Source organism: Macaca fascicularis, chromosome 1, assembly GCF_037993035.2.
Source record: "Macaca fascicularis isolate 582-1 chromosome 1, T2T-MFA8v1.1".
Taxonomy (NCBI): Eukaryota; Metazoa; Chordata; class Mammalia; order Primates; family Cercopithecidae; genus Macaca; species Macaca fascicularis.
Genome location: NC_088375.1, coordinates 38,879,770 through 38,907,495, shown reverse-complemented (window position 1 = coordinate 38,907,495; position 27,726 = coordinate 38,879,770). Strand labels below are relative to the sequence as shown.

The window sequence follows — 27,726 nt, the reverse complement described above, 5'->3', positions numbered from 1 at the left end:
CTTCCTCCTTTTTTAATACCTGTGTCTGCCTCAGGATCTGGGGCCATGTGTGACTCAGATGCCCTACTGCTCCCCTTGGCATCGTCAATCTCCTTTTCCATGCCAAGGAGGATAGGACCAGATTGGCCTCTGAATGACATACGCATTCAATCAGCGTTGACTGAGAACTTACTATGTGCCAGGCATTGTGCCAGGCACTGGGCACAACAAATGAGCTGGACTTAGTCCACATCATCCTCATGGGAGAGACAGGAAGAACATCGACTATGACCACATGACAGGATGTGCTATGATTGGCATGGGCCTGATTGCCAGAGGAGCTCATGAGAGTTGCACCTAGCTGGGCACAGTGGCTTACGCCTATAATCCCAGCACTTTGGGAGACCAAGGCGACCGGATCACTTGAGGTCAGGGGTTCGAGACCAGCCTGGCCAACATGGTGAAACCTTGTCTCTACTAAAAATACAAAAATTAGCCAGGTGTGGTGGCGCATGCCTGTAATCCCAGCTACTCAGGAGGCTGAGGCAGGAGAATCACTTGAACCCGGTGGGCAGAGGTTGCACTGAGCCGAAATCACACCAGTATACTCCAGCCCAGCCTCTGTCCCAAAAAAAAAGAAAAAAAAGAGGGGCACCTAGCCCAGCTGGGGGTGGTCAGGAGGGCTTTGTGAAGGAAAGGACCCTGGAGCTGGGTTAAACAGAGCTTGCCAGTTGAGGAACAGAATACAGGCAAAAGGAAGAGCAGATGCATGAGGGAGGATTTAGGGAAACCAAAGGATTCCTCCTGCCTCCCTGGTCACTCCTCTCTCCTCCTTTGTGTACCTCTCCTCCACTACTACACCCCTAAAGGTTGAGTCCAAAGCCATTGAGGTGTTTTCCCTGTTTTACGCCTCATGGTCCTGCCCAAGTGAAAGCAGCAGTCCAGGTGGGTGGCTGGTACTAGATCTTGACATGCTCCAATTAGCAAAGGTTTAACTTAATGAGAGACGTAAAAGTTACTCACACATTGCTAGTCCCCATAGCAGGTCTAAGTACTGGGGGGACAGTCCCTGTGGCTTGAGAGGGCCTGAATTTACCACCTTTTCAAGATACCTGCTTATTGCCTCCCTCCTAGCCAGGAGCCCAAAACCAGAATTCCTCCCAACAACACATCTTAGTGACCACAAGTGGCATCTAAGAAGTGTCCCATGCTCTACACGCTCAGAGGAACCCTGGTCTCCAGATCATTCAACCAGTGTTGGATGGTTGAGCACCCACTACATGTTGGGAGCTGTGCTGGGTGCCCAGGGTGGCATCCTCCCAGAACACTGCCCTCCAGACACATCTCCCACTCCGCCTTCCCTGGGTTGGACTGCAAGTCAAATTGCAAGTCACAAAAACAAAGACTGTTTCAATGGTTAGGAATCTTAATGATCTAACCATATCAATTTATGGATGCTGAGGTCCAAAAAAGTAGAGAGCCCCACCCAGGATCATACTGCCAATAAAAAGCAGAGCTGGGAGAGAACTCAGATTTCAAGTCCTAGCTTATGGTTTTCTCCACTATATTGATCACACTGTCTCTACCACATGAAGCAGAATCCATAAATGCCTCTCCCAGCCCCCCTCCTCATTATGCTTAGATAACAAATAGAAACAAAAAGGCTGAATGAGAGGATGATCTTAGCACATACATGATAAAGCCTGATGGGAGCATTCAGTAGACTCGGACGTCCCTGGAGCCCTAAAATACCTTCTCTATTTGTCCCCTTCTCCATCTTCAGCATCTGGACTGGTCTTCCTCACCCTACCAGCACCACACCCTAAGGCCTCAATGCTTTTGAGCTTGAACCTCCCAGGACATGATAGCCAGCACTAGGTACTTGGCCACCAAGGCCAGATCAAGGGATCAGGGAGAAGGAAGATAAAGGGTCCAGAATGAGCTTGGTAAGGAGGAGAAAATGTATTCCAAATCATGCCAACAGCTGGGTGGGTCCCTAGAAAGAGTGATTCATGTTCCTCACGTTGTCATTCTGTCTCAACTCCCCTTGAGGGATTTTAAATTTATCCTTCATTCCTACGATGTTTAAATGTCTCTCCTTTGCCACATGCACGCACACACCCCTCCCCTGCTGCTCCCACTCCCTCCCCAGGCCTTAGCATCTCCAGCAACTCCAAGAATTCTCAGGCTCTGCTGGCTGCAGCCTCCTTTCCCTCGTGTCTCTCTGTGACAAACGCTCCTGGGCCACCCTCCCAGGTCTCACCAGGCCACCAGTACCTGGCTCCCCACCTGTTTCCTGACCTATCCCACCCTCTCTCCTTACATGATTTCCTCTTCCCAGACACTTTGCCAATTTGAGTCACATCTTTGCCAAAATTACAACAGCAATAATATGCACTGCAGAGCTCCGGCTTTATGTTGTGAATATCAAAACATGAAATTATCTCATCTTTCCTTTAAGAATTTCTGTTAAACAACCCTTCTATTATTGATACAAATGTTCATCAGGAGGATCTGTCACCCCCACTGCTTGCCAAGCCGGCCAGTCCCCAGTTCTGGCTAGCACCAAGCTGAGATCTCAAACAATTCAGACAAGCTAGTCTATATCTTCTAGGAAAGGATACTTGAATCTATACTTAGCCTTCCCCCTCCAATCCCCAAATTCTGGCGTTCCTTAAATTCCTTGAGATCAACAATTTTGTCTTGTTCATCTTTCTATACCCAGCACCTAGTACTGAGTTCAACTCAGAGTAGGTGCTTATGGTGACCATTAGTGCTGTTTGCCAAATATTCTGATTATTGCCCTGGTAGAATGTACTTCCTGGCCCTATATGGTTGAGTGGGGCCATGTGACCATTCTGGCCAGTGAGTTGTGAGTGGAAGTGATATATGTTACTTAAGGCTAGCATTTAAATGCCAGTACAAAACTCTCTAGAGCAAGGATTGGTAAACACTGCAAAGGGCCAGAAAATAAATATTTCAAGCTTTGCACGCCATAGAATCTCTGTTGCAAAGGGCCAGAAAATAAATATTTTGAGCTTTGCGTGCCATACAATCTCTGTTGCAACTATTCAAACTCTGCTGTTGTAGCATGAAAGCAGCTAGAGAATATGTAAATGAGTGGGCATGACTGTGTTCTGATAAAACTTTATCTGTAAACTTTGGTCTTTCAACTGCATTTCTTGGACTCCATTATTGTCATTCAGCCTACGCCCATGGAAGCAGGTTCTACAGAGAACTAGGCAAAAATAGGAAATGGAGATCTACAAAAGAGAACGAGGGGTGGACCCAGGTGAGCAGCTGCCTGAGAGCAAAGTTGCTGTCCTGTAGCTCACACTCAACACAGCTGAATGGAGGGAAAAGAGGGCCTGCTTAGAAATTAAAAGTTATAAGACCAGCTCTGCGAAACTTGCCCAAGAATGAGCTAATGAAAGCTTTGAGGGCACCTGTCTGACTCTAACCCTTGCTTTCTACCTACTTCTCTTCTTATTCTTCATTGCTAAGTTTGGTTAGTGGGCAGAGGGTGTGATTTTAAATTATGGGGATCCTGAGGAGGAAGAGGGTTTAGTGCAATCCAGCAGCCCCAGAAAAACCCTTCCCTTGCTTTTCAGGGCACAGTGGGATGGCAGAATAAGGGCTCTCCTCCTCCACCTCCACCCAAGCACCCTGCACTGCCAAAAACACTTGCGCTCATAATTACACTCCTGCCTGCTTCTGAAATTGTCTTCCCTGTCACCCTTCTAGAGTCAAAGTCAAGATCTTTGTCCATGAAGAAATATTATGTCTTTTGCACCATCTTTCCCTTTATACTCTATCAAGAGTTTTACTTTATAATTCATCTGTTTTTGGCTGCTTTAGAAATAATGGTCCGTGCACCCCTTTGGCTTATCTGTGCCTCTCAGACCCTTAAAGATGAGTCTGCCACATGGAGGACATTCATCTTCTTCTTCTTGGGTGCATGCCCATCCTATTCCCACCCCTCCACCACTCTCTTTCTGATTCCCCCAGAACATGTGCATCCTCTAACTACCTTGTGAGAAGCGGATACACCAGGAAGTCAATGAAACTTACGCTTTTCTAAGTCTACTATCTTCATTCCCTGAAAGTTCTGAGTTCAGCAAAGAAGTCTCCACGCATATACCACCAAGCACATGGGCTAAGAGACAGTGGACAGAAATGGAACTGATGAGTACTATGAGGTGAGTGGTAGGCACACAAGTGTCCCCAGGCTGGCTCTGAGCTATCCTGGCTCTGTACCCTCTGTCTGCTATGGGCTGGATGAGGGCAAAGATGTCCTAATTCCCACCTGTTAGAAATTAAAAGTTATAAGATGCAAATGAATTTTTAGATATGATATTCTACAACTTATATATCATGCTGAGTTAATTGTAAAAATGATTCTCTTGAGAGAGAACTGATACAGTTAAATGGGTTTCCTGCCCAGCAATAGGAATGGCAGGGAATGACCTACTCGGCATATTCACCCGCCTACTCTGAGAGGAAATATTACCTGTGCAGAAATAAATATTCATCTAGGGATTTTTCTTAGCTGAGCCAGCCTGCTACCTGGCCACAAAAGGAGGAGTAAAAGCTGGGCATGATTTTCATTTGCCATGACTTCCTAAGACTGCTCTTGTCAATCTCTAGTGTACATCAGAACCATCTACATTGCTGGTTAAACATGCAGATTCTTGAATGTCTCTCCAGAGATTCTCATGCAGTAGATCTTGGGTAGGTTCAGGAATCTGCATTGTTAATAGACACCCTTTCCCCCTAGGAATCATGTCTTTAAACACTGTCCTAAAAGCAGTGTGTCAGCCTGAGAGGTTGTGCTAAGTTGGTAAGAGGTATTGTCCTGGATGAGTCAGGTTGTTAAAAGCCGCTAGAACAGTGTCCTTCTCAACCATTTCCAGTCTATATCATGAAAAAAACATAGCAAAACACACCCAGGAAGAGTTCCCTGACCCACCCCGACTCCCTGCAAAGCTCTATTCTGCCCTGGACTGGCATCAGTTTTTGCCCACCCCACATTCCTCTCCACATGCCTATGTTGTTATGGTGACTGTTCAAGGATGGGCTAATGTCCAACAGCAATTTAACAGGCTGGTGCATTCTGAATGTAAACCAGGACTCAAAGAAAACACTCAGCTTCAAATATGGAGTGTGCACTAAGTCAGCCTGAGTCTCCGCGGGGGAGTGGAAAGAGTCCATAGTCCGGTATCAGAAGCTCTGGGTTCAGGTTACAGTTCTGCCACTTGCTAATCAAGCAAGCTTTAGCTTGACTTCTCTAGGTCAGTTTTCTCACATAAACAATGAGGATAATAATATAACCTGCCCTACAGAAGCCTATGATAAGAATCAAGATAGTGTCTGGGGAGGAACTTGGAACTGTAAGTTAGGTAAATATAGAGCAAAAAAATAGAAGTTAGGACCCTGAACTCTGGAGCTAGGTATGAATCCCAGCTCCACTCTCACCAACTGAATCCCTGGGCAAATTACATAGCCTTGCTTATCTTAATCTGTAAAATGATCATTAAGAGTAGATACATCCACTTTGGCAGGCTGAGGTGGGTGGATCACAAGGTCAGGAGTTTGAGATCAGCCTGGCCAAGAATATGAAACTCCGTCTCTACTAAAAATACAAAAAAATTAGCCGGGCATGCTGGCGGGCGCCTATAATCCCAGCTACTCAGAAGGCTGAGGCAGAGAATTTCTTGAACACAGGAGGTGGAGGTTATACTGAGCCAAAATTGTACCACTGCACTCCAGCCTGGGGGACAGAATGAGACTCCATCTCAAAAAAAAGAGAAAAAAAAAATAGTAGATACATCATAAAGTTGTGAGAATTAAATACAGAAGCTCATAGAACAGCACCTGGCCATAAAAATTAGCTACCATTTTTATTATGTAAAATAACTTATGTTTGTATTAAACAACCTCAAAATATCTCAAAATATCTGTAGCTTAATAAAATAAAAACTTATTTCTCTCTAATATCACTGTCTAATGATGCAAGTTGCCCTGGAAGATGGAAAAGAGAGACTGCTCCACATAGTCATTCAGGGAACCTGGCTCCTTTCATTCAGTGGCTCCGCCATCCCCTGGGGAAGGGTTCAGCAAATTTTTTTCTTAAAGGGTTAGATAGTAAATATTTTAGGCATTGCAGGCCATGAGGTCTTAGCTGCAACTACACAACTCTGCCTTTTCACACTGCTTTCAGTGTGAAAGCAGCATAGACAATATATAAACAAATGGATACGGCTGTATTTCAATAAAAATTTTATTTACAAAAACAGGCAACTGGTCCTGCTAACACCCAAGCCTCGGACCTCAGAGTCTTCCTAAGCTCTTTTTCTCTCCAGCTGGGAGACAAAGAAAAAGAAAAAAGCACTTGAAAGATTTTGCATGAGGCTTACAAGCAAGGCCTAGAAGTGGTGTGTATCAACTCTCCACATTCCATTAGCCAGAATTCAGTCACCTGGCCTTGCTTAATCACAGGAGAGCAGAAATGTAGTACACATGCATGCCAAGGAAGAAAAGGAGAAAACCAATATCAATAAGCATTGGCAATCTCTATTACACTATTGCTATTTGTATTGTGTTATAACCACAAAAGCAAATGCAAATGCAAATACTTACAAATACGTCAAATACATGGAATATTGGCCAATCTACCTGTGGAAGGGAATTAGTTGATTGCCAAAAAATTGCTACATCATAATGTGTAGAGAGATAGGTAATCAGATTATTATTTTTTTTTTTTTTTTACATAAAAGAAAAAGGAGAAACTCTAAATGTTGCGGCAATCAACATACCAAAGGATCTTGATGATTTGGAAAACGAGACCTCAAAAATATATATATATATATTTTTTTTTTTTTTTTTTGAGACGGAGTCTCGCTCTGTCGCCCAGGCTGGAGTGCAGTGGCCGGATCTCAGCTCACTGCAAGCTCCGCCTCCCAGGTTCACGCCATTCTCCGGCCTCAGCCTCCCGAGTAGCTGGGACTACAGGCGCTGCCACCTCGCCCGGCTATTTTTTGTATTTCTTAGTAGAGACGGGGTTTCACCGTGTTAGCCAGGATGGTCTTGATCTCCTGACCTCGTGATCCGCCCGTCTCGGCCTCCCAAAGTGCTGGGATTACAGGCTTGAGCCACCGCGCCCGGCCTGAGACCTCAAAAATGTTAAGTGTTGGTGGGTCTTCACTAATTACACAGAAGGTTTACATCACAGACAGTGTTTATTTCTGCAGTCCTTTGATTAATGACTGCCCCTTCCCAGCTTAGCCTTGAAGCTACGTGAAGGCAGAGGCACCTTCTGCTTCACTGACTGCTGTGTCCCCAGCAGCTGCAATTGTAAGCATTCAGTAAGTGCTTATGAAAGGAAGGAGTAAGGGGTGGAGAGAGGGAGGAAGATAAACAGGTACGGAGGAGGGAAGATATTTTGCAGTTTCCCATACTTTTCTAAGGAACTTAAGGGAGGTAGAAAACTTAGGACAGAAAACTACTCCTCGGATAGCCTCTGGAAGGAAAAGGCACAAGGAGTCAGTAATAGTTATAACTGGAAAGAAAACAAAATGCTACGATCCCTTGAACTTGAAGAAACAAATTGAAGTTCCACAGTTACCTAGACTGGGATAGAGAAGGGCTAGGGACTAACTTCCAGAAGCCTCTATATAGTCCCTGAAGGGTATTTGTCCAAACCACTGCAGCATCAGGCTCAGACAACGGCATCGACAATGCTGCAAAATCTTCTCCAATAGCCTCTTTTCTATCAAAACATTCTCAAGTATCAATCCCAGTAGCACTGGGGATCTCCAGTTAGAGCCTTGTAATATCCCTCCCACCCACTCAGACCAAGATTACTTGAAGTGATTTTCTTGGAGGTAATTGTCTTTTAAAGGGAGTACGTTGCTACTGCAGTAAAGTTATGGACAGCACTGTTTGTGCTGGCAGATTAAATCTCCTCTCTGAGCAGGGTCATAACAGCAGCACAGGCTTTCAAAGGTACTAGCCCAGGGGCATCCCCTCATGCTGCAGCTCTAAGTAGGGAACATGATTTGGACTGGGAGAGCCAGTCTGAGTTGCCACCTAGGGAAACAAGAACAAAGCCCAAAGCTGGGCATATGGGGCCTACAATGTGGTCTTCATGGAGGACAACTCACAGCCCTCAAGTGCCTCACATGTTGGCCAGTTGTGAACTCCTGTGCTGGTGGCCTGAACTGTTCCCCATCTGGCTGCCAAGTCTGGCCCCTTCTGGTCAGATTCCATCTGACCTATCTCAGCACCCAGCCTTTGTGCACACCTCTGCTGTGATCAAACACATGGGAAGTTACAAAGAAGCTTGACAACGAGTGGGAAGATCTCGGGTTAGGATCTGGATACACAGGAGCTGATGGAAATGGAAGAAGGGCATACCTGTGCCTCCAAAGCATATCTGATCTCCGAAAGCTTTTAGGATCTTTTCTTCATTCCACTCTCTTCTCTGTGCCCTCTGACTATTCTGTTTTGTGCTTTTTCTTTCTGGTCATTTATTACATATTTTACCACATGATTACCAATAATGATGTTATAATTAACCTGCTTTTTAAGCCAAAGAATTCATTGAGAACAAAATTCACATTTCTAGAGATAATGTGGCCCAAAGGATTTTTAACTCAATAAATGCATACTGAGCACGATGTTGGCAATTCCAGGTGCACAACACAGACTGGTGTTTCCTGAGGTTCTGCAATAAGACACAAGGCACTTATAAGATAAGACCAACAATTACAATCCAATTGAAAGTGCCCACATCTCTCTAATGATCTAAAAAGGAAAACTCTAGTAAGCGCTATGTTTACCTCCTCAAGATCGCTCCATCCCCCAACCTTATGCACCATGCATACAGTTTGGGGGATGGGCTCCAGCTCCATGGCGGGTTCTAATTAGACTAACCCAGTCAAGGTAACCACATCCCTTTGCCAGTGATTAGTTGAGATAAGGGCATGTGACTCATTTAAAGCCAATGAAGTATAAGGTAACATGTACTAGGATTTTGGAGGGAAAATCTCCCAGCTTTTAAGGGAAGGCTAGAAAAAGAAGTGGTCCCTCTCTGCCTCTGGACAGGGTTCTGCACAGATGCAAACTGTGAAACCGCTGCCACCACGTCACTGCCAACTGAGGATAAGCCTGCCACATGGAGGAGAGGAGGGCCAAGAAAATCACAAGAAATGGAAAGGGAGTCCCAGATTCAATCAACCTGGAAGCCACCCCACCTTAGACCACCGGCAATATGAGCCAATACAGCTCCTACTGGCCAAAGCCCATTTGAGTCAGGTTTTCTGTTACTTACACCCCAAAGCACGTTAGTTGAGGGAGCTCCCATATTCACCTGCACAATTACAAGATTTTAAATACTCCACAAGTCTACAAAGCCATTTAATTGTTCTGATCACAGCAAGGGGGAGTCTTCTTATCTCTCTCTATGTTTTTTGGTTGTAGTTCGTGTTCTATAAATGGACACTGGGACTTCACTTTTGCATAAAATTCTTGGTCAGTATTCTAATTCTAACAATCTTCAGAATAATGGAAAAATGACTCAATCTAAACTGAATAAAGTTAAGTTCAATTGGGCAAGCAGTAAGTTTGAGGTGGGGAAGTGAACACTGCATTGGATTATATGTAAAAGGCCTTTCTGCAATTAAGTAGGGTAGAATGAGAATGAGGGGTCATACTAGACACCACCTCCACCACCATCATCAATAAAAATAATGGTTAATATTTACTGGGTTTTTAATTTTATACTAGATACTATAAGGGGCTTTTATACAACAAATCCTTTAAATTTTTACTTAATTCTCAAAAAATTCTTATGAAATAACTATTACTGTGAACTCAATTTTACAAATGAAAAACTGAGACTTAAAAGAATTAAATAATTTTCCCAAGGTTATGGTCACACAGTCATTAAATGGGAGAGCCTCTTATCTAGATCCGACTGACTCCAAATGCCATGCCTTCATCTACTGCACCATGCTGGCTCTCATTATGGTATGAGTTCCATTTCTTGAACTCAAGACCCGAAATTCATGTTTATTAACCAACCTATTGGGTAAGTACTTTTATCTTTCCCATTAAGTAAATAAGAAAATAGGGCACAGAAACTTACCTAAGGTCACATAACTAGTAACACTGTACCTAGAATTCAAAATCTGATTCCTTACCCAACGTCTCTCTGGAAGTTGAAGTAAGGATAGTATAGGCTGTACTTTGAAATTGGATGGGCCCTCAAATAGTCCTGTCCTGACTGTTTGTATGTTTCAGTGATGGCAGGTACATATGTACATGTATGTGCAGGGGGGTAATAAGTTCATGCATGTTTGTGCCAGGTGCATGTTTGTGTCAGGTTCCACCTGCCCCCTCCCCCTGGCCTGGCTCCTTGTCTTTAAGCAGGTCCATGTAGAGGAAGCAGAGCTGTTGTCAGCAGCACTTTCTAACTAAGCACAGCGCTGCGTGGGAATGGAATACGCTCTGGCTTGGCACAACAGTCCTGGGCCTCTCCAAGCAGCATCATCACAGAGCAAGCTCTCAGGCTGCCCCAAGAGGTAAGGGAAATAAGGGGTGGATCATCCTTTGTGATCTTGTGATTGCCTGATGGGAATCAAGTGATGGCTCTGCTCTGGGAGGAAACTAGGAGGAACGGGAAAAATGAGTCCTGGGACCCTTCCCACCTCTTTCCCTGGCCCCTGGGCTCTCTCTCACCACCTTAGACCTCTGTCCCCCAGCTGCCAGGGTCTTTACACCACCCTCAAGCTGTTGCCAAATTCCTGTCTTCACCATAATATTCTACAAAATCCCCCATGATTATGGCAACACTACTCTTCGATCCAAAAAGGAAGTTAACTGGTCTGAAAAGAATATTTTTTCTGATTTGCAAATTTATATATAAGAAATACCTCATCTGGTCACAAAAATTGGTATACATTTAGCTGTGTTAGCAGATCACCTTCTTTGAAAATATATAATGATACAAAATGGGAGTATGAGATTGTCTGGGTCATCAATCATCACACACAAGCTCCAAAGTGGCCCATCCTACCTTTCTTCAACTTCTTCTCAGACCAAACACAAGTCCCCCAGGGCCACGTTCTTCATTGGAGATGAAAATCGCTGACATAAATAGGCCCCCTCTAAGGTGTTGGTGTTCTAGGGAGCTGGGCCACTTAACAGCCAGGCAGTAATTCCAAGAGGAGTCAAGAAGAGGGGCGTCTGCTAGCGGGTAAAAGAAAGACCCAGTGCTGCAAAGTGGAGGGCTGCCGCTTCCTCCTGCTACACATCTTTCAAGCATTTTAGCCTGATGTTTCCTATATAAAAATCAGTGCAATTTTCACTGGAACTAGTTGAATCACAGACAATAGCGAAGCTCTGTGACAAGCAGCCCTCCTTTATCATATGAATTATAAATATAAACTTCCTCTTTTTGAGCCAAGCACCATACTGGAGGTTTTACAAGCCTTACTAGCCAATCTCCTCAACAATCTTTAAGCTTTTTTTCAAAGTGAACTGAGTCATTCACTCATTCATCCAACCATCTACTTATTCAATACATTGACAATAAGCACCTATTACATGCCCGGCATTGTGCCAGGCACCGGAGCTTAAAACAGAAAAGTAAACAGATTCTAACATGAACCTTGATTTGTGCTCAAGTGGGAAAAACACATAAGGTTCTCTGGGAGGCCCTAGAGGGTCTTGGGGAGTTGGGGAGGCTGCCTGGAGGACAGGGTGTTTAAGTGAAGACACCTTGTCAGGGTCAGCAAGGCAGGAAGGATGGGAGTTAGGGTGGACTGCAACTGAAACAGTGTGGTCAGAGTAGGCCTCATCAAGAAGGTGACATTTCGGCATACTCGAAGTAAGTGAGGAAGTGGCAATTCTGATATAGGGAAGACAGAAAAAGCTGCACAAAGGCCTAATGAGGGAGCATGCCTAGAATGTTCCTTGCTAGGAGCAGCAAGGAGGCCAGTGTGGCTAGAACAGGAGTAGCAGCAGATAATATCAGCGATGTAATGTTAGGAGGCAGATCACAGGGGGCCTTTGCCTTTTGCTCTGAGGGAAGTGGGAAGCCTTCAGAGGGTTTTAAGCAGGCATGACACTCCTGTGTAGCTGCCAGTGAGGACAAACTGTGGGAGAGCAGTGGAAGAGGCAGGGAGACCAATTGGAAGCCATTGCAGCCATAATACAGCAAAGCGTGACCCTCTCAAACCCTGGACAGAGACAGCTTTGCAAAGTGATCAATAGGAGCTCAATGTACCCCAAGGGAAAATACAGAACATCAGGACTGGGGAGAGGCAGAGAGAGAGGGCCTGAGATGGCCCCTTCCCATCCCTAAAGCTCCTGTGTCTCCTGAGTGGTGCAGGAGGCTCTGTGAAGATTCCCTGTCTTCAGCACACAATCTTGAGCCAAAGAGGGGCAGGGGGATCTTGCCAATGGTCCTAAAGGGGTCTCAAGGCTTGGGCAAGGAGGAGACACGGTTCATGTATCAGGAGACAAGAGGCTTGGTAGGGCATGCGGATGCTTCAGCAACTGATGTGGTGGGGGAGAGGTGTCAATGCCCACAGACAAGGAGGGCCCTCTTCCCTGCAGCCACCGACAGTCTGCAGCCTCCCGAAAGGGTCTGCAGCCCAGATGCCCAACCCCAACGTCAGGCTACATAAGCTTCAGGAAAGGAGGGGTAGCAGACAACTGACTGTATATACATCAAAGGAATGACATATATAATCAAAGGAATGATAAATCATCAGTTAACTAGAAAATCTCTGGCTAGAACTAAGGTAAAACATAAATTTAAAAAGATCAGGTTGTTTTCCACTAAAGTGGCTGGAAACTCAGAAATCTAGCAAGGTTCTGGAAATAATGAATGCTAGATTTTTATAATCTGAGTTTTGTGAAGCAAATTGAAATCTGCTTCACAATGTACCCCTGGGTCAGGGGGAACACTGAGATACAGCATAGAACCACAGTAGATCAGATTCCATATTATTTATCTGGGTCATCTGTACGATTCATCCTTCAGAACAGTTAGGGCTAAAATTCAGCAATAAAGGTCTTAAATGTTCAAGGTCACCACTTAAGGCCTCACCTGTAATTCTTATAGTCTAAATGTCTATTACTACGGCATGGGTTTTGTTAGCTTCATCCCAGGCAATGATATCCATGAAATTGTGATTTGTGGTACTATTGCATTTTTACTATTTTAATAGTAAATTCCTCACCAAAGAAAATCGTCAAGCATACCACCCTGTGGGAAACATCTAACAAGTGACACTTTGGGAAACACTGTCCTCACTGGCATGTAGTATCTACATAATATTAAACAGTCATCTGAGGTGTTAATGCTGAACATGAGGTGAGAACATTAAAGATCCCCTGAGCTATCCTAGTCCTGCTGGAGTCAGCTCGACCACATTCCCTCCACAGTCATTCAGTCTTTGAACACCTCTGTTGACAGGGATTTCACTATTTCATTACCACCCTCCTTCTGCCACCACCCAAGCAACTATTGCAACTTTAGAGAGCTCTATTAGGATGATCTTTCTTATTCTGAGCTGAAATCAATGTGTGTCAACACAGAAATCAATGGTCTGTAAGGAAACGCAATTTATTCACCTGTGGCCACCTGGGACAATCTAGAAAAAGAGGATGTAATCAGCAATAAAAGCAATGAAGAGAGGCCAAAAATCAATGTATCTCCTGTCAGAATAGCTCTACGGAAATAACTCAGTGTTTTCTCAATTGGCTTAGAAGACCACAAGATTTTTCATTTGCTTTTTTCTTTTTTTCCTTCTACCTCTTTTCCTTTAAAAAACAAAAACAGAAACAAAAAAAAAACTCTCTGAGCTTTCTTCCCTGTGAAAAGCTAATTGTAACTTTCCTGCCAGCCATTACTCAGGTTATTTTGGGAAGAATCAACTCCTACAACTTCAGAGGAAGGACAGAAAGGTCACAATACTGGGAAGAACCAAAGGATTGAGGGGATGTGGTGGGGGGACTCACCGAAGGACCCAGGCTCATGTGAGGCAGAGGAGATTCTCCCTAATATTCATGTCCTCATAGTGTAGACAGAATTTCTGAAGCGACCTTCTACACAGCAGCATTGCCTGGAAGGGAGGAAGGGAGCTCTGTTTCCAAGTGGATCTCCATTGCCTTTTGCCTTTTGATTCAAGTTGAAAGGCTGATTTTTATGGACGAGGCTACAGATTTCAAAGGGGTGTTGGTTTTCGCTTGATGAAGTCAAAGCCAGTGGAAACTATGTCTATAGTAGGTCCAGTTGCACTGCTCAGACCTCGTTCCTGAAAGTGACATGGGATGGAAAGTGGTCATAGTGAAAGGTGACCAGGTTGGGTGGGGGTGACAGAACAATGCTGGTGCTTCATGGAACCCAGTCCTCCTTTAGCTCATGGAGGGAGGGCACTCCGCATGCCCTGCTCTAGCAGCCAGGAGGTGCCTACAGAGTTCCTGCACTTTGAATCAGCTTTTCTGGCCCTTCTTGCCCTTCTTCCAGCCCTGGCTTTGCCATTTACTGGCTTAATATCCTTGAGCAAGTCAGCCAACCTCTCTGGGCCTCAGTTTTCTCATCTGTTCTATGGAGATAATTGTTCTTTCCTCCAATAGATTTATTATGAGGGTTAAATAAGATAAAGTGTGAGCATGCACGTCCTAAGCTACAAAGCTTATGGAAGAAATTGATGTGATCTTAATCTAATGTAAGGTTTTGGCACCAAAAATAGGTGCCAAAGTTTTGTTTTTATTTTGTTTTGCCTTGTTTCTGTTTTTCTGGAAACGGTGAAAAGGGAGAGCTGGTCCTTGCACGTCAAGACTCCTTGGAGAAGGAAGGGAAATTAAACTGCCCCTCCCCTCAGCCAAGGCATCTGGGTAGAGCATGTGGCTTTCATAGATGTTCAGATGACAGCAGTTTCATTTTACAATTGACCTCAGAAGAGAGAGAGGTTGAAGCAACAGCGGAGGGCTGAGCTCCAGAGTGGGGACAGGAGAAAGAGGCGGCTTACCCAGGCAGACACTAGCTTAATAAGGTGACATTTGCACATTAGCAGCAGGCTGGCTAATTGATTTGTTCCTGTTACAGGAGCATCTGTCTCTGCAAAAAGGCGATGGCCACCAGCTCTGGCACAGTTGCTAGAAGAGTGTCCAGGATCTCTCAGGTCATTTTTTGCCCTAGCCAATAGGGTAAAAGCATTTTGAGAACCAGGAGAATGCCAGTGAGAACTGACTGGAGTACAAGAAGGATAAGGGCTGCATGTGGAAGCCCCAGGGCTGGGGAGCTCAGCAGGGAGAGGGAAGGACAAGACGGGATGAGAGGGAGGGACACCAGGTCCTGGAGCTGGATTCTAAGCATCACCCATGTAGTCCATTCAAAAGTTTTTCTCACTTTCTTCCTTTATCCTGGAGTCTTCCTAGTTACCTCAGTGAGAGGCTAAAACCCCCCACCCTGGCCAGGCACAGCGGCTCATGCCTGTAATCCCAGCACTTTGGGAGGCTGAGGCAGGCGGATCACTTGAGGTCAGTTCAAGACCAGCCTGGCCAACATGGTGAAACCGCGTCTCTACTAAAAATACAAAAATTAGCCGGGTGTGGTGACGCACGCCTGTAATCCCGGCTACTTGGAAGGCTGAGGCAGGAGAATCACTTGAACCCGGTAGGCAGAGGTTGCAGTAAGCCAAGATCATGCCACTGCACTCCAACCTGGGTGACATAGTGAGATTCCATCTCAAAAACAAACAAACAAACAAACAAACAAAAAACTCACCCAGGCAAGGGCCTGGGTTTCTTAAGGGTTAAGGACAGATTTCCCATCCACCTTGATTGTGGTGAGACATAGTAATAGGAGAGCATTCTATAATGTGAGGCCTGCTGGGAGCATGGGAGGCATCAGTGGGGACTGATGCTCTTGACCCTCCCAGGTCTGCAGCTTGCAAGGGAGTCCCAGCTGTTCCATTGGCCAGGTTCGCTACAGAGGTGTTCAAACCAGGCATCTTCTGCAGGCTGGACAGATGTGTTCTACTCCTAAAATAAAGTAGCTCCAGTCTTTACCCAAGTCCCAGAAGAAGAATTAGTTAATGGAAAGAATTTTCTCAATTTTAAGATTTCTCTCCTGTAATTTCTTTTCCTTAAACTCTTGAGATCTGATACCTCTTGTCTATAAAAGAATGTAGTGGGCAATTTTATCTGTTTTAGCATAAACTATTTATTCTGGGTTGAGTGGAGCTCTGTTTCTATGTTATTCCACAGTGTTCTACTCAGGACCATGCTCCAGCAGTTACCTTTCTCTTCCGCGTTGGATTACTCCCATCAACGTGCAAACATACTGTTCTTTCTCTCATCTTAGAAAAACCACTTCCTTCACCAACTATTACCTGATTTCTTTGTTCCCCTCTGTGGCAAACTCTTCAAAAGAGTCATCTATATTCACTGTCTCAGTTCTCCTCCTCTCATCCCTTCTTACACCAACTTTGATCAAACTTTTCTCCCCACTGCTTTTGTTAAGATTATCAATGCCCTCCACATTGCTAAACTCAGTGACCAGTTCTTATCATGCTTGATGTGGTAGCCAGCTTCCAAGATGACCCCACCTCCTGGGATGCTCACCTTTGTGTGGTCCCCTCCCACACTGTACCAGGGCTGGTCTATGTAACCAAGAACATTCAGAAGTGATGGCATGACATTTCCACAGTTAGGTACAAAAGACTGTGGCTTCTGTCTGGAGTGCTCTCCTGCAGTCTGTCTTCCTCTTGGGCCACTTGCTCTGGGGGAAGCCACTCAGATGGCCCACATGGCCAGGAACTGGGTTGCCAAGAACTGCAAGAGCGAGTTTTGAATGGGATTCTCTAGCCCCAGTTGAGCCTAGAGATGACTGCTGCCACAGCTAACAACTTAATTTCAACCTGCAAGAGATCTTGAGTCAGGACTAGCCACCTTATCAACTCCTAGATTCCTGAGTCTTGGAAACTTTGTGAGATAATAAATTTTTGTTGTTTTAAGCTGCTAAGTTTTTGAGTGATTTGTTATACAATGATAGATAGCTAATACACTTGACTCATCACATTATTTGACACAATTGATCACTCTTGCCCCCCTTGAAACACTTTCTTCATTTGGCTTCCATGACATCACAGTCTCCTGGTTTTCCTTCGACCTCATGGATCGCTTCTCAACTTCCTTTGCTGGCTCTTCTTCTTCTGCCTTGATTCTTTAAGCTGGAGGCCCTCAGGCTGCTGGTCCTTTTCCCTCCTGTCTCCACTCACTCCCTTGGTGACCTCATGTACTCGGGTGACTTTAATTACCATATACGTTGTCAACTTCAAAATGTATATCTCAGCTCAGATCTTTCTCCCAAATTTCTGACTCATATAACCAGGTGCTTCCATGACTTCTCTACTTGGATATTTAACATACAACTCAAATTCAACAGGCTCAAGTGTGAATTCCTAACTTTTCCCATCCAAGCCTGCTTCCCAATCTCCTTCCGAATTGATGGCAGCTCTATCCTTCTGGTTGCCCAGGCTGTCCTTGACTCCTGTACTTCTCTTATTCCCCATATCCAATCATCAGTGAATGCTATTGAATCTACCTACAAGATATATAAAAAGATCGAGTCACTTCTCACCATCCACTGCTACCATCCTGGGCCAAGCCACCATCATCTCTCATCTGGACACAGCAACAACCTTCTAACTGGTCTCCCTATTTCCACCCTTAACCCTCTACACTCTACTCTGAACACAGCAGCCAATGTGCAGTGTGAGCCTCTTAAATAGGCAGAGCACATCATTCCTCTCTGCATAGCATCCTGCAATGTACCCTCCTTTCACTTAGAGTAACAGCCACAGCTGGCCTCCCAGTGGTCAGCAAGGCCCTGCACCACCTGGCTTCCTGTTACTTCCCAGACTCCATCTCCTTCTAGTCTCTCTTTCCTCTGCTCCAGCCACACTGGCCTCCGTGTTGCTCTCGGAACATGCCAGGCTCACTCCCACAGCATTTGCACTCACTGTTTCTTCTGTCTGGAATGCTCTTCCCCTAAATATCATTCTGGGTAAGTCCATCATCTTCTTCACATATTTGCTCGAGTATCACCTTAATAATGATGGCCTGTCTTAGCCATCCTGTAGAATCCTTCATACTACCCCACCCTCAGCACTCCTGAGCCCCCTTATCCTATTTTCCCCCATAGCACTTATCATCTTTCAACACACTAGAAGCTGTATTTGTTTATGTTAGTGTATTGTCTATCTTTCCCTGCTGAAATCTAAACTACAAAAGGGCCTGTATCTGTGTCCATTTTATTTGATGAGATACCCCAAGCCCTTAAGGATTTCTGGCATGTAGGCAACACTAAAAATATTTTAGTGAATGAATAAGTTATCTGAAATTGTTACAAAAGCCTCACAAAATATTCTGTATTATCCAAATTTTACAGATGAAGAAACTGAGAAAAGGCAATTCACATTTCTCAGTCTTCCTATGTGCCAGTCACTTTAAATATGCTATCTTATTTAAACCTCCCATTTTACAAGGCTCAGAGATGCTAAGTGGTTTCCAAAAGTCACATAAGTGGTGAGAAGGCAAACTCTGATTTGAACCCAGGTCTGGCTGGCAATAAAGTAAACTCCCCCACTGCTCTTCCCATTCTTGTGTCAAGCACCTTCCGTGCACCTGGACTGAGTCAGCAATCAACCGTCCCCTGAGAAGCCACCTTTGGCCAACAGAAGTCACCACATCACACTCTTGCAGGATCCCTTACAGGCCCTGTCTAGAGACCAGCAGCCAATCCCTACTTTTCTTGCTATCCCCAGGTTCAGGCACTCAGTCCCACTCAGTCCCACAGTGGCTGACAGTCACACAACATAACCCCAGCTGCTCTTCAAACGCACAAACCCAGAAGAGGTTCTTGGTACCTGCTTGTTGAAAATTGCAAACGTTTTTCCAAATATTTGAAATGTAATGGTTTTTAAGGCCTTGAGTCCAAATGAGTACTCACTGCCCCCATCAGAAAAGATCATAGTCCTTCTTGGCCAGGCACGGTGGCACACGCCAGTAATCCCAACATTTTGGGAGGCTGAGGCAGGTAGATCACCTGAGCTCAGGAGTTCAAGACCAGCCTAGGCAACATTGCAAAAGTCTGTCTCTACCAAAAATACAAAAAATTAGCTGGACCTGATGGCACGTGCCTGTGGTCCCCACTACGCAGGATGTGAGGTAGGAGGATAGCTTGAGCCTAGAAGGCAGAGCTTGCAGTGAGCCAAGATCATGCCACTGCGCTCCAGCCTGGGTGACAGAGGGAGACCCTGTGTCAGAAAAAAAGAAAAGAAAAGATCACCTGCCCCTCCATCAGTTCCATCCTCAAAGCCTTGAAGAAAACATAAAAGACAACTAATGGTAATAATAACGAACATCCTATCAGCTTTTACAATGAGCTAGACACTCTTGAATCCTTTACATCTCGTTTAATCCTTATGATAACACTGTAAGGAAGGTACTGTTATTAACCCCATCTTACAGATGAGGAAAACTGAGACACAGAGAGGTTTATCAACTTTCCTAAAATCCCATAACTGGTCATTGGTAGAGCCAGGATTTGAACCCCGGCAGTCTTCTCCCACAGCATGCATTTAGCTGATAAGCACACTTCAGCATGAAAGCATGTGGAACATGTAAACAACACCTGCAGCTGTTTATGCCTCCAGCACTCCACAAAGAAAATCCATTCATACTCATGGCAATGCCTGCATTGGCAAACTGACATTATAACTTCCAACACAGATATCTGCAATTAACTCCTTATCATTTCACAGATCTCATTCTTACCTCCCTGAAAAAACAGCCCTACATTTTCCTCTAGATCAGTTATATATTTCTCATTGCTAAACATAACATTTCAAAATTGCCAACATCACACAATACCTTCATGCTAAGTTTCCTCAGCCTGCTCCCCATCTCAGCCTCTCGCTTGCCACTGTCTTTTTTTCCAGCTTCCTGTTAATTAGGGGCAGCCTCCTTTCTCTTCATGAGTCACAGTCTCACATTTGGTTCCAATGACTGTATTGCTCTGTCTTATTTCTAAAGCACCTTTTTGTGGGGTTGCGAGATCATTGATCACACATTTCTATCTGCTCAGCTGCTTCTCCTTTGTTTTATTGAACACTGACTACTTGATCTTTAGGACTGAATACATTTCCATTCCACAGATGTTGGTCAGGCATCCACTGTGTTCCTGCACACAGTGATGACATCTCTGGTGAATACAAAGACTTAGTGACTCCCTGCCCTGGCCACGGAAGAGCCTGAAATATTTTTGGAGAGGTAAACTATCCTTCTTTGGCAAAACTGTGATCTTACCAAGTAGTAAAAGCAACCTTAACCTTCTTAGGAGCTGTGAGAAGGAAAGCAAGATCGCTGAGTGCTGGAGGAAACCAGGAAAGCTTCCTGGAAGAGGTGAGGTTTGAACCATTCTTGAAGAATGATAGGAATTGAATGAAGGCATACAAAGGCATGGAGGGTGAAATTAGTAAGTCTTGAGTTGAGCGTCAGGAAAAATATTCCAGTTAGAGAACCATGGAAGGTAAGATTGGATGAGATCCTAAAAGGCTTTGATGCCAGATTAAAAGACACTGGGATTATATTCTGGAGGTACCAAACTGCCTGTTCCTTACACTTTCTGTGCTGATGTGCCACAGACTGCTCGTAAGAATATTCTGTGCTTGTCCTCCCAGGCTCAACAAGAGGCCAAGAGAAGCTCTTCCTCATTCACCAATCCCTGGCCCAAAAGAGGTCTATCCCTCCACTACACACACACACACACACACACACACACACACACACACAGAGAGATAGAGAGAGAGAGAGAAAGAGAGAGACAGAGACAGAGAGAAGATCTGGAGTGGCAGAGCAGATTCCTGTGCTGTGGTACTTTCTGACAGACAAATCCAACAGCCTTCTACTCCACCTAGGAGCCAAACCCAGTCTGCATAAATAGTTCTGCCAGTGCCTGAAATTTACTCCACCGCACTCCTGTCACATCTGTTTCCACCCTTCAGCATTCCCCAGACTCCCTAGAGAACTGGCTCTGGCAGGGTTTGACCACTGGGAGGCCGCAGGGGGAGACTAGAAGAAAGAAAGAAAAGAGAAGCCAGAGTCTTTCCCCTCTCCCTCTTGGCTCTAGCTGGCATTCGTTGGCCGTGGCGGTGTCTCCTTTGCCACTGCAGCTTCCACCCAGACAGCCCCTCCCTTTGAATTCCCAGCTACCCCCAGGCAGGACTCACCATGGTTGAGTAAGTTCCAGGTTCCAGGGCTCGGGTGCCTCCAGTGTAAAGGTGGTAACGGCTGCCTGCCCTGGGTTGCCTTCCATCTCTATTTGTACCTATGCAACCAAATCTTTGTATTAATATTCCCTGCTTGAAATACCTAAAGTTGTTTCACAGCTGGATCCTGACTAATACAGAAATCTACAAAGGTTTTTGAGCAGGGGAGTGGCAGGATCTTGGATTATTTTTTGAGAGATTACTCTGGCCGCTGCAAAAACTGCTGATAAAAGAGGAAAATGAGTAGAATTTTAAGCCACCCTTAGGTGAGGCTCTTTCAGTAGTCGCAGCCACAGGTGAAGTGACCGGGGCTCCAGTGGTGGCAATGAATAAAGAGTAAAATTGAAAGAGTTGAGCTCTATTTTTAAGACAGAAGCTAAGCAATCTGGTGATAGATTGGATGTGGGGAAGATTAAGAAAAGGAGAGAATTGGTGATGACTCTTCTAGATTTTTGGCTTAAGTAACTGGGTGGAAAGTACAGAGATGGAAAGGTAAGGGCAAGGGCAGTTTGGCGGCCAATCAGCACATCAATCATCTCCTTCATGAAGCCTTGGGCAACCTTCCAACAGGAAGCAATTTCTGCCTCCTTTGTAATCACACAGCACTGGAGACACACTATAATTATACAGTTACATGTCCATTTGACCTTTTTCCCCTGCTAGCGTGCCATGTGTTACAGCTCACCGTATCACCAACTCTCTGACCTCCGCAGCACCTATGGATGTTGAGCCACAGGGCAAAAGAGCTGAGCTGGCAGCCTAACAGAACAGAATCATCTCTAGGCAACAGACTTCAGGCTCAAGCCTCGTACTACACAAAAGCATATGGCTTTCAGCAACCACTCTGAGCCCTCGCTACCAGTCCTTGATGTACTTCCCTGACTCATGGATTAAACCCACTCTCCTACTTACAGGCAGCTGTCACTGACCTCCATGCCCAGAATTCTTCTCTGTCCAGCCCATGATTCTATCCTTTGTGGCAGGAAGGACACGCAGAAGCTCAACAAATGTCTACCAGACTGAATCAAGCTGTCATGACCAAGCAACAAAAACAACACCTCTCCTTTTATAGGTTCTCTCAACTTCTTTCACTTTCCTAACCTCATATTTTAAAAAAAAAAAGAAAAAAAGAAAAAAAAAAAAAGGTGTCTCCTCTCCTCTCCTGGGTGATCACTGCCTTCAGTAGAAGCCCCTCCTAAGGTGGTCAGGTTAGCAACAGTGGGAACCCTGGCGCCATCACTGATTCTGTTCCCTTGGGAAGGCGGCTTAAGCCCCCTCCCACTTTGCTCATCTGAACAGTGGACACATAGCCCTGCCTAGGCTCAGAGGCACTGTTACGAAGAGCAGTGATCATTCACACGGCAGCGAAGGTCTCGTGCTCTCAACAAGGAAAGCCCTTCCTGGGAAAAGGAACACAAGCTTCTCACCAGTCCCATGCCAATGCACAGTCAGCCTCCTCTAAAATCATCTTTCTTGTGGGTGCAGCCATGTCAGTCTCCTCCTTCACTTCCTTCCACTACCTCTTCATTGATTTTACGAATTAACCTAAACCTCTGTGTCTTCACTTGAAGTATCTCTTAGGACCTATGCACATCCCTTGTCGCATTTCATTCTCTCCCTCAGCTCCTTCTGCTCTAAATCAGCACTGATCTCCTCCTCAGCAGCCGCAGTGACAAAGATCTGCAAGTGCCACTCTGGGTGAAACACTGTGCCAGACATGGCTGATGGAAATGAGAGGCTTGTTCTGCTGGAGCTGAGAGTCCATCTGAGGACACGGGACCAAAAGTAAAACACACACAGACACAGGCCACTACATGGGACCTCCCTGCGACACATGCATGCATGAAATTGCTGCTGTGGCACTATTCTCCACATCTCTGCATGAAGCCAACCTCCATTTTTTCCACTTCCTTAGGGTCATGGTACAGTCCATCCTCATTAAGTACAGATTCTGTACTTGTGAATTAACCTACTCACTAACATTGATTTGTAACCCCAAGACCAACACTCACAGCTCATCTGTGGACCTATGCAGGGTGGCAAAAAATTAGTCACATTCTTTCCCAGTTGAATTCAGACAGGTAACATGATGTCTTCTTGTTTCAGCTCTCATGCTGTACACAAGGTTCCCTTTTGTAGTCTACTTAGTGCCATGATTTTTGCATTTTTGCACTTTCTGTTGGTGATGATGCTGTTAAAATGGCCCCAAACAGAGTACTGAGTGCTGTCTAGTGTTCCTAAGTGCAAGAAAGCTGCAATGTGCCTCACGGAGAAAATATACGTGTTACATAAGCTTGGTTCAGGCATGAGCTATAGGGCTGTTGGCTGAGAGTTCAATGCTAATGAATCAACAATGTATATTAAAGAAGATGTCTTTAAACAAAAACATACATGAAACAAGCTTATGGATTGATCATTTGATGAAAATGTTGTAAGCAGAGGCTCACAGAACCTAACCCTATACAGTCATGCACCACAAAACAATATTTCCATCAATATCGGACAGCATATACAACGATGCTCCCATAAGATCATAATACCATTTTTTTTTTTAGTGCCATGGCGCCATCTCAGCTTACTGCAACCTCCGCGTCCCAGATTCAAGTGATTCTCCTGCCTCAGCCTCCCAAGTAGCTAGGATTACAGGCATGCACCACCATGCCCAGCTAATTTTATATTTTTTTGGTAGAGATGGGGTTTCTCCATGTTGGTCAGGCTGGTCTCAAACTCCCGACCTCAGGTGATCTACCCACCTCAGCCTCCCACAGTGCTGGGATGACAAGCGTGAGCCACCGCACCCAGCCCATACCATATTTTTATTGTACCTTTTGTATGCTTATATATGTTTATTAGATACACAAATACTTACCATTGTGTTACAAGGGCCTACAGTATTCAGTGCAGTAACATGCCATACAGGTTTGTAGCCTAGGAGCAATAGGCTACACCATATAGCCTGGGTATGTAATAGGCTATATCATTTATGTTTGTATATCTGTGATGCACGCACAATGACAAAATCACCTAGCGATGCCTTTCTCAGAATGTATCCCTGTCATTAACTGACATATGACTGCATTTCCTCTTTGTCTAGGAGCAATGGCTCAGCATAGGCTAACTGAGGGTTCACAGCGACCTTCTAGAACGTTACCGCAGATAAGCAGCATTGAATAACTGGAGCTCTGTAGTCTCCCACGGTTCTCTTAGGCTGTGTCAAAGGAGTGGAACTTCCAGCGATGGCCGTGCTCTGGCTGCTCTGCTAAGACCACTGCTGGGTGCTCCACTCTCTGGGGAGAAACGAATGCCTATCAGCCAAGGTGACCACAGGAATTGAGACCTTATCCTCGGAGAAACTGTTGAAGGAACTCTTACCTTTCATCAAATACCAGTGGGTGTTCACATGAAGGAGGAACGATCAGGCTTGCTTTATAGGGTCCCCAGGGGGAAGGTTGGGACCCAGGAGTGAACACTACAAAGGGCAGATTTTAGCTCAACCTAGGGAAGTGTGTTGCAAGAGTTAGCGGTCCTGAGGTCAGGAGGGCAGCCTCATATGGTAATGTAGTCCACATCGCCGCAAGTGACAACCACCAGAAAAGGACACAGAAAACGCAAGCACTGACTAAATTACATTTGAAAGTCTGTTATTCTACGAAAATACGTTCCCCAAGTAGGAACCAAGACTCTGCCAGGGCAGGATCCCTGTTCCAACACTAAAATTACCACGTCTGCAGTCTCCGTGGACTCTGAAAACGGGGCGACACCATCTGTGCTTCCAGTGAGAGAACGAGCCCTGGGCACCGTGTCATGGGCCTTCTGCTGCCACACAAAACAATGCACTGAGCAGCAGCTCTCCCTCGGGGCAGGAGCTCCATACACCTTTGGTTCCTGTGGCTGAGGGGAGCTGGGGAAGAGGCAGATCATCTATTACCCCCAAATCCATTCAGAGCAATTACTATGAGGATATTTCCCTTTATGCCTCTAGCTGAGCCTAAAACATAAGCATGGAAATAGGCCCTTTTTTAATCGTTTTAAAACTAGAAGCCTCAGTGGGAAAGTGATTTGACTGTCCAGAGAAAATACAGGAATGGAAAGCAAGCTTCCTGCCCCTGTAAAGCACTCAAAGGAGCAGGCCAAGTGTTCAGGGTGGTGACAGGTGCCTGCCTTTCTGCCGGAAAGCTGAGAACTCCCTCCACCTCACCCCACTCACAGCACAGAAACACCCAAGGGCTGGGCAAATGAGACTCTGGAAGGGCTCCCAGAGGCCACGCGGCTTGGCTTCTCACGGACAGACATCCCCCGTGTACTCTCGGAGGGCTGGGGCACACAGACCTCATGGGCAGCCCATCTGCAACACTGGTATCTGCATCCTTGCACTTTCTACACATCAGCCCAAGAAGGAAAACAGAAATCAATTGATTGAACAAAATGTATTCAACGAACTCAGGCTATGTGGCCTGCCCTGGGGCAAAAACAAAAGCCCAAGAGCGGTCCCCACTCAGAGCGTGTGCACACTCATTGAGGAGAAATGGGAACACATATAGTTACCCAATTAACCGAGAGATTCAATCAGTACAAGAGGCTTCAGTGTTTGGGGAAGCCTTAAGAGTTGCAGAAGGGCCTACATGGGGGTGCAGGAGGAATTTGATTGTATTCTGGATATGATGAGCAGACTATACTGATTTGTACTGTCCATTATGCTAGCTGCTAGTCATGTGAGCTATTTACATTTCGATAAAATACAATTTAAACCTCAGTTCCTCAGTTATACCAGTCACAATTCAAGTGTGCAATAAATAGTTTCCATGGCTAGCTGCTGCCATGTTGGCCAGAGACCAATTTCCATCACTGCAGAAAGTTTCATTGGAAGGCTCTGATCCTGATTGTCCTCACCCCCTTCAGTGTCCTTCAGATGACCTAGAATAAACCTCAAACTGCCTACTGTGGCTCAGACAGCCCTTGGGGATCAGCCCCTGCCTTGCTCTCAGGACTCATTTTTGCCATTCTGACCTTACACGTGATGTGCGCCAGCCACACTGAGTGAGCTTCCTGCCGACCTTCCACAGGCTGCTCCCTTCAGCAGCTAGCTGGAACACTTCCCCTGCCCCTTTTGTTGCCAGGCTAACTTCTCACCATCAAAGCATCCCTTCCCTGGGGTCCCTCCTGACCCCTTGGATAAGAAGAGGTCTCTTGCTTTCCATTCTCAGAGAAGTCTGTACTTTGACCATCAGAGCCCCACTATCAGTCAGTCGTTCACTGATGTATCCCAAGTGCCTGGCTCATAGTAAGCTCTCCTTAATGATTTATGAATGAAACAATGAATGAACAAATAACACTTTGTTAGAATTCCTTGTGTGGTTGGTTGTCAATCATCATAGTTTTCAAATTACATGAGAACAAAAATCTTATTTATCTCATTCACTACCTTATCTCCACTCTCTCCAATATATATGGTAGATCATCAAAATTATGAGGAATAATAGTAAAATAAATGAAGGAAAGGAGGAAGAGAGGGAGGGAAAGAGGAAAGAAAGGAAGATAAAGAGAGGAGGAAAGGAACAAAGGAAAGAAAGAAGGGAGAAACGGAGGGAGGAAGGTAAGAGAGGAGAGGAGGAGAGAGGAAGGAAAGGAAGGAAGTGGAGAAGGGAAGGAAATAAAAGTAAGGAAAACAAAAGGAAGGAAGGGGTAGGTGCAGAAATGATGGATTCAAAGTCCCTGCCTTAGGAAATGGGAAAAACAATAGTAATTAAGTAAAAGAATAGCTGGAGAGTTCATGGTAGCAAGCTGTCTAGCTTTGACTGTTTACAATGCTAGAACAATCATCTCCCCATCACCAACTCAAGGATGGGCTTATAAAGCTTCCTTGAATATCCCCATCCCTGTCACCTCCACTCCCCAACCCAGTGACATGAAAAATAGATAGAAGTGCAAATTAAGCTCTTTATTACAATTAGCAGCTGAACACAGGCATCACTTGTCCTGCCGTAATGTGATATTCCATCAGAGACATTCATAATCATAACCCAATGGGGGAGACTGTGAACCAGTTCACTGCCTGTTTTTCAACAGCTTTATATGAAATGATTTTTATTCCTTGCACTCACTAGCTATCTCCGAGGAACTCAAGGCAATTTACAAACTTTTAATTCTCATGACACCCTGGCAGTGTAGGAGGTAAGAGTCTAGAATTTATAGATGAAGGGAGAAGAGCCGTGCAACAGGATTAAGTGTCTTTCTCTGCTCAGACAGGAGAGACTCACCCTGTCCCCAGAGCCCACCCTTTGTAAGCTGAAGGGAGGGTAATTACAGTGATATTCCTAAAATCCATCTCTGCAGAGACATCAGTGCAAAATCTAGGCTGGAAAGGGTGAAGGTGAGTGAAATGGGAGGCAGTAGTGAT

The 27,726-nt window shown here is 45.2% G+C and overlaps 1 protein-coding gene across 10 annotated transcripts in view; it reads right to left on the bottom strand.

The window, feature by feature from the left end:
- The window catches only part of CACNA1E (calcium voltage-gated channel subunit alpha1 E), a 497,363-nt gene that overhangs the window by 403,283 nt on the left and 66,354 nt on the right, over positions 1–27,726 (bottom strand). The gene's annotated exons all lie outside the window — the stretch shown is intronic.